Raw genomic sequence first — 12,362 nt, forward strand, 5'->3', positions numbered from 1 at the left:
CTTTATCTAGTCTTCAAGGGAAAGTTATGAAAGAAGAGAACATTATTGTAACCGCCGTTGGTGGAAAAAGGTGAGGACCAAGGTGTAGCGTGGTAAGTGTTCATCTTGTTTATTTAACTGAACACTGAATAACCAAAACAACAAAGAGCACAACCAAAACAGCTCCGTCAGGTGCAAAACACACTAAACAGAAAGTAACTACCTACACCACACAGGTGGGAAAAGGCTACCTAAGTATGGTTCTCAATCAGAGACAACGATAGACAGCTGCCTCTGATTGAGAACCACACGGCCAAACAACACAGAAATAGAAAACATAGAATATGAACATAGAATGCCCACCCTAGTCAGACCCTGGCCTAACCAAAACAGAGTAAAAACCTCTCTATGGCCAGGGTGTGACAATTATCTAAAAACCTGTTTTTGCTATGTCATTATGGGGTATTGTGTGTAGATTGATGAGGGAAAAAATTAATTGAATCCATTTTAGAATAAGGATGTAACATAACAAAATGTGGACAAATTCAAGGGGTCTGAATACTTCCTGAATGCACAGTAAATATACAGTACCAGTCAGAAGTTTGGACACACCTACTCATTCAATGTTTTTGCTTTATTTGTACTATTTTCTACATTGTAGAATAATAGTGAAGACATCAAAACTAGGAAATAACATATATGGAATCATGTAGTAACCAAAAAAAGTGTTAAACAAATTTGAGATTCTTCAAAGGAGCCACTATGACAACTTTGAACACCCTTGGCATTCAATCCATCATTAATGATGGACTGTCGTTTATCTTTGCTTATTTGAGTTGTTCTTGCCATAATATGGACTTGGTCTTTTACCAAATAGGGCTGTCTTCTGTATATCACCCCTATCTTGTCACAACACAACTGGTTGGCTCAAACGCATTAAGAAGGATTTTAATTCCCAAAATTCCCTTTTAAATGCATTCAGTGAAGCTGGTTGAGAGAATGCCAAGCGTGTGCAAAGCTGCCATCAAGGCAAAGGGTGGCTACTTTGAAGAATCTCAAATATGTTTTGATTTGTTTAACACTTTTTTGGTTACTACATGACCAGCTTCATTGAATGCATTTCAATTAACAGGCGTGCCTTGTTAAAAGTGAATTTGGGGAATTAGTTTCCTTCTTAATGCGTTTGAGCCAATCAGTTGTGTTGTGACAAGGTACGGGTGGTATACAGAAGATAGCCCTATTTGGTAAAAGACCAAGTCTTGAATGAGTAGGTGTGTCCAAACCTTTGACTGGTACTGTGTATTTATACTCTGGGTCTAGTTATCACCACGGTTTGAAGTAACTATAGCAGACTGAGTTTTTCCTGTCCATGTCCCATGTTCAGGAAATAATTCTAGCCTTAACCACAGTCTCTCTGAGAGCAGGCGATAGTTCCACAGTGGCAGACAGTCATTATGATGTGATCACTTATCGGTAGCCCAGGACATTGCAGCACATCATGCAGTTCTTGTTACTCTAGAGAGCACTTAGTGAACATGAACATGAAATTCAACTCAAATAGATTTTTTGTTTTTACTGTAAAAATGAATTAAGTTAGCTACGGTGGAGAATCCATTCTTTTTGTCTTTGGATTATACATTAAAACAATATCACTGTAATTGCACAATAATAGGCACTTTATGCTAAGTGCCAAATGAGATGATTGGAGGGAGAGAAAAAGAGAACACACTAACACACACACACACACGGTGAACTGATAGAAGCTATCAAATACATTTCTGAAGCAGAGATGTTTCATTCTTAATCCGCTCTACAACACTGACTTATTGTCAATGTATTTTTAATCAAGTTCTCATTTCCTGCAATTCAGGCCGGAAAGCACACACAAGTTTGCCAGCAAAGCTACAGTAAATGCACGTACAAGCTCTGCCTTATGGTAGGTTTTAACCCCTCCATGTTCCATTACATTCAACTACATTTAATGTGTCAGTATTGTACAGTCACACAAGGACATAGAGAGAGAGACGTTCTAAAGCAAAGATTAGCATTGAAGTTACCACATACATAGTCATATATGAGAGAAAAAATAATTACTCTTTCCCATTTGATCTTATGTGTCAATCTATTTGACATTTCTACCTGGACTGAAAATTCAATGAGGAAGATGTAAGAAGCAGCAAGAGATGAATAGATCAATGCAAACAGAGGCTATCTTCAATCAACGGCATATAAACGTAACCAGTGGTGAGCCCCACCTATTTTGAGCCCCACCTGTTTAGCTATTATAACATGTTATTTTTATTTATTTTTACCCCTTTTTCTCCCCAATCTCCTGATATCCAATTGGTAGTTACAGTCTTGTCCAATCGCTTCAACTCCCATACGGACTCGGGAAAGGCGAAGGTCGAGGAACGTGTGTCCACCGCAACACAAACCCGCTCTGCTTCTTGACACAATGCTGGCTTAACCCGGAAGCCATCTGCACCAATGTGTCGGAGGAAACACCGTACACCTGGTGACCGTGCCAGCGTGCATTGCGCCCGGCCCGCCACAGGAGTCGCTAGAGTGAGATGGGACAAGGACAACACGGCCGGGCCAACCCCTCCCCTAACCTGGACAACGCTCTGCCAATTGTGCACCGCCTCATGGGTCTTCTGATAACGGACGGCTGCGACACAGCCTGGGATTGTACCAGAATCTGTAGTGACGCAGCTAGCACTGCAATGCAAAGACTTAGACTACTGCGCAACTCGGGAGGCTCTTTCTTGCATCTAATTATGCCATTAATATGTGTCACATATCAGTTTGCAAACAATGTAAAGCCGCATTGTACTTTCTTGAGTAAGGCAGCTCCAAAATGCAGGTGTTTCAGCCTAGCTCAGTGCTTTCTGTGGTGGTGGGGCAGCCAGCAGACAATACGGAGTGTAGGGGTTGGTGATGTTCTCTAGTTGCACCGTGATTGGCTCAGTGTTCTGTCACTCATGGGGACACTACGTCACCACAAAATCTATGGGAAGAACTCGAAAATTCAAGCCCTTTGGTTGCTGCCATAGAGTTACATTAGAAGTGCCCATCCAAGAAGGCTCAAGGTCATTGGCTACAGATAAAATTACGTCAAATCACGTTATATCTACCGTAGCTTTGATTGGATCATACTTTCAAGATCTTAGCTAGCAAGCTAGACAAGCAGTCATCTTCATGAATCAAGTCGACAATCTACTGGCAGTCCTTGTCACATAAAGATAAATTATAGACAAAACGTATCGATGCTCATCGGCATTGGGACATAAACATTACACAACAAGTTAATAATCGTAAATTCAACAATGAGTGGTTTGGAAGGAATCAGTAGCTAACTGCAAGCATTGCTAAGCAATCACCTGCTATTCAGTGGAGTGGGTGTGTAGTCCAAGTCTGGGTTTAAGGCTTTCTTTTACAAGCTTAAAAGGATAAATATTCAACACCGTAGGCCAGAAATGGTTGAATACATTGGCCATGCTGTGAATTCAGCATGACTTCTGCCATATTCAAAACAACTGGCAACTCGGTACTGGGAAATCTCAGACTTCAGTGAGTTCAAGACAACTGGGAACTCTGAAAAATACTAGGTCCGACTGGGAAAATACCTTTTTAACGGTCATCCAACTCGGACTTCCAAGTCGGGAACTCGGGCCTCCTTCTAGTGCTCCGACCTTAAGGTCACTGACGTCATGATTCAACCTTGTTTTTTTCTGAGTTCCCAGTTTTCTTGAAAGCACCATAATCCCAGAGAATGCCAGACTTTAATGACAAAGTTTGATGACAAAATTTTCCCACAAGAAGGACCGGCTTTCCTGTTCAAGTGAGCACAGCACAACAACGAGAGGCAGAAAATGTCTTGTATGCTGCTGCATAAATAATGTAATATGCCAGGGAGATATGTATACTGTAGCTAAGAAAGTAATACTAAGTGTATGTTGTGTAGTAAGCTGTTAGTAGCTAAGTGCCTCACCCTAATCATTTGGTCCCTTTCCCCCAAATAACGAAGCGTACTGTTCTGACTTGGTGGTTCACATGTAGTCTATAGCCTGTTTTAGAGAAATGTAATCATTGAATATTGTTAGAACTTTCAGTGTCTGCTTATATGCCACCTTTATTTATCCTATGGTTCTGACTTGGTGTAAAGTGAGAATACTGTAAAAATGGCCCATGTTCTGAATTCTGTGACTGTACATTTCAAAGGTGCTGGACAAATAGTTATATTGACTACATCCATCCTAGCTCGCTCATTAATGTCTTAATCGAAATTACAGATTGCCTCTTATCCACTCGTCATCCCCTTATGCCATAACTTGTTCATCTCAATTGTCAGTAGAAACCCAATTTGTTTAAGCAAGTCAGCCATATCAGCTATGTTTTTTTTAAAGGCAGTAAATGAGGCTGAATTAACTGTCTCGCTGCCAGACAAGGCTCAGCTGATAGCAGAGCTCTGTTGTTGGGACAGCTTTATGTAGCCCTTAACAGTTTGTGGGCACAGTTTGTCACCGTTATAGTGCAATGAATCGATTGTTTAGTGTTTTGTTGTGTAGTGGCTTTGCTGGCATGCATCTAAAGAAAAAAGTGGTGTGTTTGCCCCACCAAGATTTTCATGATAAAATCGCTATTGAACCATACCAGAATAATAATTTCAGAATTTGAAAATCCTTGGCTAATGTTGTTTACGTCTTAGGACACAAGTCCATGAAACATTCAGCATTCAGAAACTGTGAGGTGTCAGGTATTATCCCTCGTCTACTCTTTGCTACTGTTCTTACTCATTCACAACATTGGAAAGGGAAACGATTGTGGTGGGTGCTAGAGCTCCGACTGTGAAAGATGGAGCTGATTGATAAGCCTTGAAGCCTGAAAGCATTTTCTCGTTGTGCCATTAAATCAGCTTCCTCTTTCTCTCTCTGATTGGGAGAGCAATTTCTTTTAAAAGGGCATACTAAGATAGGAGCAGAAAAAATATATTTTTAAGAGAAGAGGTTGTCCAAAACGGTTCTTTTATAAATGATGTACAAAAGCTGAAGAACATACCTGTATCCAGGTTCTTTTATGTCATTTCGAAGAGAAAAATTAACAATTGGAAGCAATAGGCGCAAATCTCGCTCACAATTAAAACTTTGATGTTTAATTTAATCTAGTTAAAAACATTACATTTTGGTCGTTAATGGACTTTATTTTGTATGAGCAAAATGAGAAAAAAAATAAGAAAATGAATACTGTGTATAAAGCAGTTTGGAATATCTTTGAATGGAGATATGGTTAAGGCCTATGAGTAGATGACATTGCATGACTAAACATAAAACACATCAGAAGTACATTGACAGGTATTACCAAGCGTCTTATTTTGTTCTGAGGCGTTGTAGTCAAATCCTTGAAGAGAGGGTTGAAGGCTGACAGTGACTGTGTCCCCTATTACTCTCCCAAATCTCGAGGAGTTCGAGGGTGTGTCCCCATTGGATGGTTAGTGATGAGATCTTACTCTCCTTCTCCTTCCTCAAATCCTCATTTCTCACAACAAACAGCATCCCTACCCTAAACCTGCTCCGCTGCTGTTTTAAACACAATGCATCACAGCGCACAGCTTGAATGCATTTGTGCACTGACACGCGCCGACTCAGCTGAAATGACATTAGGCAGCTGCATGTCTATATTTCAGAGCAGGACCAGCCTAGCTTGTCTCAGATAGCTGTACCATTGTGCACATTATTAACATTTGAAAAGGGCATGCTCTCGAGAAACTAAGAGCAATACAAGAGGGACATTCCCTGAAGGACTGTAAGAGTGATTTAGGGCAGAGTAGACACTTTTCGTGGGAGGTTACAGATTGGAATGCCGTCAGCCCCCTTTCTTTGGTCAGCAGGGATTAGTATACTGGATATCAGCAGATTAAAATCAGGAGATGTGCAGACAGACAAATAGATATTCACTCAAGAACCAGGTACACTCAATATCACAGACAACAGTGGAATGAAGATGTTTGAGCTTGTTTGAGGTGATGATGATAGTACAGTGTCCATATTAGTACAGTGTCCATATTAGGACAGCCTCAGTCTCAGCAGGACTTCTGATGCTATCCTAATATGGACATCATGTCATAGTGGAAATAGTAGGACTTAACCTTAGAACTGTGTTCTACATTTGCTGCTCACCTATATTGATATACTGTTTATCTACACTATATATACAAAAGTATGTGGACACCCCTGAAAATGAGTGGATTCAGCTATTTCAGCCACACCTGTTGCTTACAGGTGTATAAAATTGAGCACACCGCCATGCAATCTCCATAGACAAACATCGACAGTAGAATGACATACTGAAGACCTCAGTGACTTTCAATGTGGCACCGTCATAGGATGCCACCTTTACAAACTTTATAGATGGCACTAGCATTGGGGCAGGTAGCGTTCGTTTAAAAAATATACATGTTTTTTTTTATTTTTAATAAGTACTGTTTTTGTGAAGTAGAAATGTCTAGGAGCAACTACGGTTCAGCCTTGAAGTAGTAGGCCACACAAGCTCACAGAACGGGACCGGCGAGTGCTGAAGCGCGTAGTGAGTAAAAATCGTCTGTCCTCGGTTTCAACACTCAATACCGAGTTCCAAACTTCCTCTGGAAGCAACGTCAGCACAATAACTGTTTGTCGGGAGCTTCACGAAATTGGCTTCCATGGCCGAGCAGCAGTACACAAGCCTAACATCACCATGCACAATGCCAAGTGTCAGCTGGAGTGGTGTAAAGCTCCTCGCCATTGGACTCTGGAGCAGTGGAAACGCGTTCTCTGGAGTCCTGAATCATTCTTCACCATCTGGCAGTCCAATGGACAAATCTGGGTTTGATGGATGCCAGGAGAACGCTACCTGCCCCAATACTAGTGGCAGTTTTGTGGAGGAGGAATAATGGTCTGGGGATGTTTTTCATGGTTCGGGCTAGGCCCCTTAGTTCCAGTGAAGGGAAATCTTAAAGCTACAGCATACAACGACATTCTAGACGATTCTGTTCTCCCCCAGAAATGTTATAGCAGCAAAGGGGGGACCAGCCCCATATTAGAGCCCATGATTTTGAAATGAGATATTCGACGAGCAGATGTCATATAGTGTACTTGACACAGATGTTGAAAATGATTAGTTAGGTAACATTGAGGTGACAAATTGAATTGTAGGCTACTGAGTTGCAAAAAAAAACAGGATGTTCAGTCTCTTACCAATAGTCCTTCTAGAGATTAAAGAGTATATTGGTGCATAGTTAGGACAGGTACAATCATCATACATCATCAAGCATTACATGTACTAAAATAAACTAATCTAAGAGAAAAACGTCTTTCATATAAACATCAGATGATATATTTCACAAAGAATACCCTGTGGCTTCATGCCTGGGCTCAGAGTTATCATGTATAGCTCACCACTGTCTGTTTGTGTGTGCGTGTGCGTGTGTGTGTGTGTGTGTGTGTGTGTGTGTGTGTGTGTGTGTGTGTGTGTGTGTGTGTGTGTGTGTGTGTGTGTGTGTGTGTGTGGGGTTAATCATGTACAGCTCATCACTCTGCATCTCTGTCGTGCCAGGGACACAGTCGTCACACAAGTTGTTTCCCATACCCCGTACTTCCCTGAGGGAACAGACAATCAGCTGACAACACACTGCCTTCCACCGCCCCCGGGTTCTGTCACACACACACACTCCTACACACATCCCTCATCCACTATCAGACACAGTGTCATTCCATCACTCAGTTAGCCCCGATGACTGTTCCCTCTTTTCTCCAGCAGTCAATGCTGAAGCTTCCTATGCCAGAGGAGGCTGGTGTAGGGAGGATGGCTAATAATAATGGATGAAATGGAGTGAATGGAATTGTATCAAACACATGGAAACCATGTATTTGATATCATTCCATTCCAGCCGTTACAATGAGCCGGTCATCCGACTTAAACTGCCACCAGCAACAACTGGAAGTCTAGCTAACTGTATGCTGGCTGAACAAAGCAGAGCTGTGTCTTGTCTGAGAACCTATACAATGGTATTCCCTGACACTCACAGCACTCTATTCTTCAGCAGTCGATACAGAAGCTACTTTAGCTACCTGTATGCTGGTATGCTTGTCTGAGACCCTACACACACCACAGTGGTATTTCTCTGCTGTTTGTGAGACCCCAAATGCCTTCACCAGTATTCCCCAGAGTATGCGTCGATGGCAGTGGAAGGGAGGAGTGGTTATACATATCAGGGCCTAACCATCGGGTTAAATGCCCCTGGCCGCGACGTGAGCACAGTGACTGATTGGCTGCCCTCAACAATAAACAATGTGACTCACAGAAAGGAATGTACTTTCTAATGTTAAATTACTTAAAAGTAATCTGAGTAATATGCATAATTTTGATGTACACAAAGAAGCACTGTAAAACAACAGGTTTTGTCCCTGAGAAGGTCTTCCAAAAGACTGAGTGAAGTGTTCACATTTTTGTTTCAAATGTTCCTATTTCGAGCTACTCATCAGCTTGTAGCTATATAGGGTCTTGCGTATGTCTCCTATGAGATGAGATGAAGGTATTGTCTGAGATGATTTCATATAGATTGGAAGTACACTATATTAACATTTTATGCACCACAACACTGCAGTAAACATACAGAATGACAGAACTGTGGAATATACTTTGATGCATATTCATCTGCTATCACGTCATGTCATGTCTCCCTTACCAATCTTGAATAAACGTGACACAGCTACCTACCAGTCACAATGGGTTGAATGCTTTACAGGAAAGTTTAAGTCATCAAAATCACATCCCTGTTGATGTTATAAAACGCCTTCCTAACATTTACTTAGACCCCCCTTCTACCCTCAGAACAGCATCAAATCGTTGGCATGGACTCTACAAGTTATCGAAAGTGTTCCACAGGGATGCTGACACATGTTGACTCCAATTCTTCCCACAGTTGTGTCACGTTGACTGGATGTCCTTTGGTTGGTGGACCATTCTTGACACACACGGTAAACAGTTGAGTGTGAAAAACCCTGCAGTGTGGCAGTTCTTGACACACGCAAACCGGTGCGCCTGGCACCTACTACCATGCCCTGTTCAAAGGCACTTAAATCTTTTGTCTTGCCCATTCACCCTCTGAATGGCACACATGCACAATCCATGTCTCAGTTGTCTCAAGGCTTAAAAATCATTCTTTAACATGTCTCCTCCACTTCATATGCACTGATTGAAGTGGATTTAACAGGTGACATCAATAAGGAATCATAGCTTTCACCTGGAATCGCCTATGTCACGGAAAGAGCAGGTGTTCCTAATGTTTGTATACGTATTTGACAGTTGCTCACAACCACTGCAGACTGGGCCTCGATCACTTTCCCTCTTCCTATACCTGCCATTTTGAAAATGTCACAGAATGCAAATGATTTAACTTACTGGTGTTAAACCTTTCTGTCTGCATTTAAAGAGGTTGCATGTGTACATGACGAGAAGGTTTGGTTGTGTAGTTTGTTCAATTCATTCTCACTTCACAACATACAATGCATTTATGCTGGGTTTTTTCAAGCGGTGTAATTTTAATTCTGATTGTGGTCTTGGCAGTCCAATAGAGGACAGTTTAAATCTAAATCTTTTGTCTGGAGGCACCACCCAATTTAAATTCCTTTCAAGTGACTGCCACTCTAATTGTTCTTAATATGCACATTTAGAATATAAATAGTTACACAATCAAAGCCTCCAGACAGTAGGTGTATGACATTTGGCACACCAAGGTATAAGAACAAACATAATTTTTGTGTCAGAATATTAAAAAATAAATTCATAAAATGTCCAAATAAAATTCTTATCAATCTGTGTGTGTGTGTGTGTGTCCAACTTGTGCTCAATTGAAAAGTTTCCATACTAGCAATATGTTGTAAGATGAGGATGATACTGATGAGAGAATCAAGGTACCAGTAAGACAGCGATTCAAGTTTTGTATTACCATTGGACAACACTGACATCAAGTGGCAGGTTGCTATGGTTGCATAAGACTGACATCGAGACCGGTGAACTTCCCATCTATTGACTGAACTGCTTTTACTATTCCCCAGCTTGATGCTGACCACTGTTACTTCATTCAATACAAGGATAAGGCAGGGAGAAGTGAATGAAGTTAACATGTTTAGCAGATAGATAATTTGGCAATGATCCATAAAAAAAGACAACACAAAAAAATACATTCAAAAATACATTAAAGTTCTACTCAAGTCTCATCTTCAGCTCATGTATCTCCTGATTTACTTAACAGAAGGTGCATCTCAATAGATGACCTGGGTGTCCTCTGACATGGCACAAGTGTGTGGGGGGGGGGGGGGGGGGGGGCTTTCCTATTTTGTTCTCTATTTCTCCTCATATTGTTCCTCAAGTATGATGAGATAAGCATGATGAGATCAGAGGGCACCCTCAGGCCAGCTCATTGATTGGCATACTCCATAATGTTTGCACTTGTGTCTAAAAAAAACACTATTTTGTTCAAAACATATTTTTTAATAAGTGATAAGCAGTAATTAATTGTTTTATGATGTGTTGTTACAGCATTCAACCCACATAACGAATATTCTGTTTCATGTTAAAACATTATTGAAACCGAAAACCACTATTATTTTTTTAATTGTCCAACCGAAAACCTAACTACCCTCAAAAAGCACTAATCGCTCAGCAATGATAATGGAGGAGGGTACTATACCAATGAGATGCACCAAAGGGCAGAGGGGGCTATTGAAAGGGAGAAAGCAATCATTTTGAAAGAGACAATTCATGCAGCCTTGTTTATTGGCTTTTTGAAAAACATATGGCTCACCATATCTCCATGGAATATTACATAATTTATACAGCAGCATATAAGACATTTTTGGACTCACCTTGTTTTGCGCGGCTGTCCTCCGTTGGCAAATTTGCCATCAAAGGAAACATTTTACAATTCCGAGTTGTATTTTCTCGTATTTTCCCAGTCTGACTTCCCAGTTGCAATCCTTGCGGTTAGCCACTGTCACCAATTCCTTCCAAACAACTCATTGTTGAATTTGCGATTTCCAACTTGTTGTGTAATGTTTGTCCAATGGCCGATGAGCCATTGTGACAAGGATTAAAAAGGATTTGCCAGTAGACTGTCTACTTGGTTTATCATGATGAATGCTTGCTAAGATTTTGAAAGTAAGATGTTGACCAGTCCAATCAAAGCTATTGTATGTATAACATGATTTGACGTCATTTTATCTGTGGCCAATGACCTTGAGCCTTCTTGGAAGGGCACTTCTAATGTACCTCTATGGCAGCACCCAAAGGGCTCACATTCTTGGTGTCTACCCTTACTAAAGGCAGGTGATGTAGTGTCCCCATGAGTGACAGAACACTGAGCCAATCACGGTGCAATGCTCCTCCTTTCTCCTGTCCTGTCCCACCATCACAGAAAGCACTGACCTAGGCTGAAACACCTGCATTTTGGAGCTGCCTGTTTGTATGCGGCTTTATTAATTCAATGATAAAAAAATTGTTTACATTGTTTGCAAACTAATATGTGACACGTATTAATGCCAAAATATCATGCAAAACAGCAAGTCCCCCCCCAAAAAAAATGTTGGGGCTCTGCCCCACCTGCCCTGAATCAAATCAAATCAAATCAAATTTATTTATATAGCCCTTCGTACATCAGCTGATATCTCAAAGTGCTGTACAGAAACCCAGCCTAAAACCCCAAACAGCAAGCAATGCAGGTGTAGAAGCACGGTGGCTAGGAAAAACTCCCTAGAAAGGCCAATACCTAGGAAGAAACCTAGAGAGGAACCAGGCTATGTGGGGTGGCCAGTCCTCTTCTGGCTGTGCCGGGTGGAGATTATAACAGAACATGGTCAAGATGTTCAATGTTCATAAATGACCAGCATGGTCGAATAATAATAAGGCAGAACAGTTGAAACTAGAGCAGCAGCACAGTCAGGTGGAAGTTGAAACTGGAGCAGCAGCATGGCCAGGTAGACTGGGGACAGCAAGGAGTCATCATGTCAGGTAGTCCTGGGGCATGGTCCTAGGGCTCAGGTCAGTTGAAACTGGAACAGCAGCATGGCCAGGTGGACTGGGGACAGCAAGGAGTCATCATGTCAGGTAGTCCTGGGGCATGGTCCTAGGGCTCAGGTCCTCCGAGAGAGAGAAAGAAAGAGAGAAGGAGAGAATTAGAGAACGCACACTTAGATTCACACAGGACACCGAATAGGACAGGAGAAGTACTCCAGATATAACAAACTGACCCCAGCCCCCCGACACATAAACTACTGCAGCATAAATACTGGAGGCTGAGACAGGAGGGGTCAGGAGACACTGTGGCCCCATCCGAGGACACCCCCGGA

The sequence above is a fragment of the Oncorhynchus kisutch genome, linkage group LG7 (genome assembly GCF_002021735.2).
Source record: "Oncorhynchus kisutch isolate 150728-3 linkage group LG7, Okis_V2, whole genome shotgun sequence".
Classification (NCBI taxonomy): domain Eukaryota; kingdom Metazoa; phylum Chordata; class Actinopteri; order Salmoniformes; family Salmonidae; genus Oncorhynchus; species Oncorhynchus kisutch.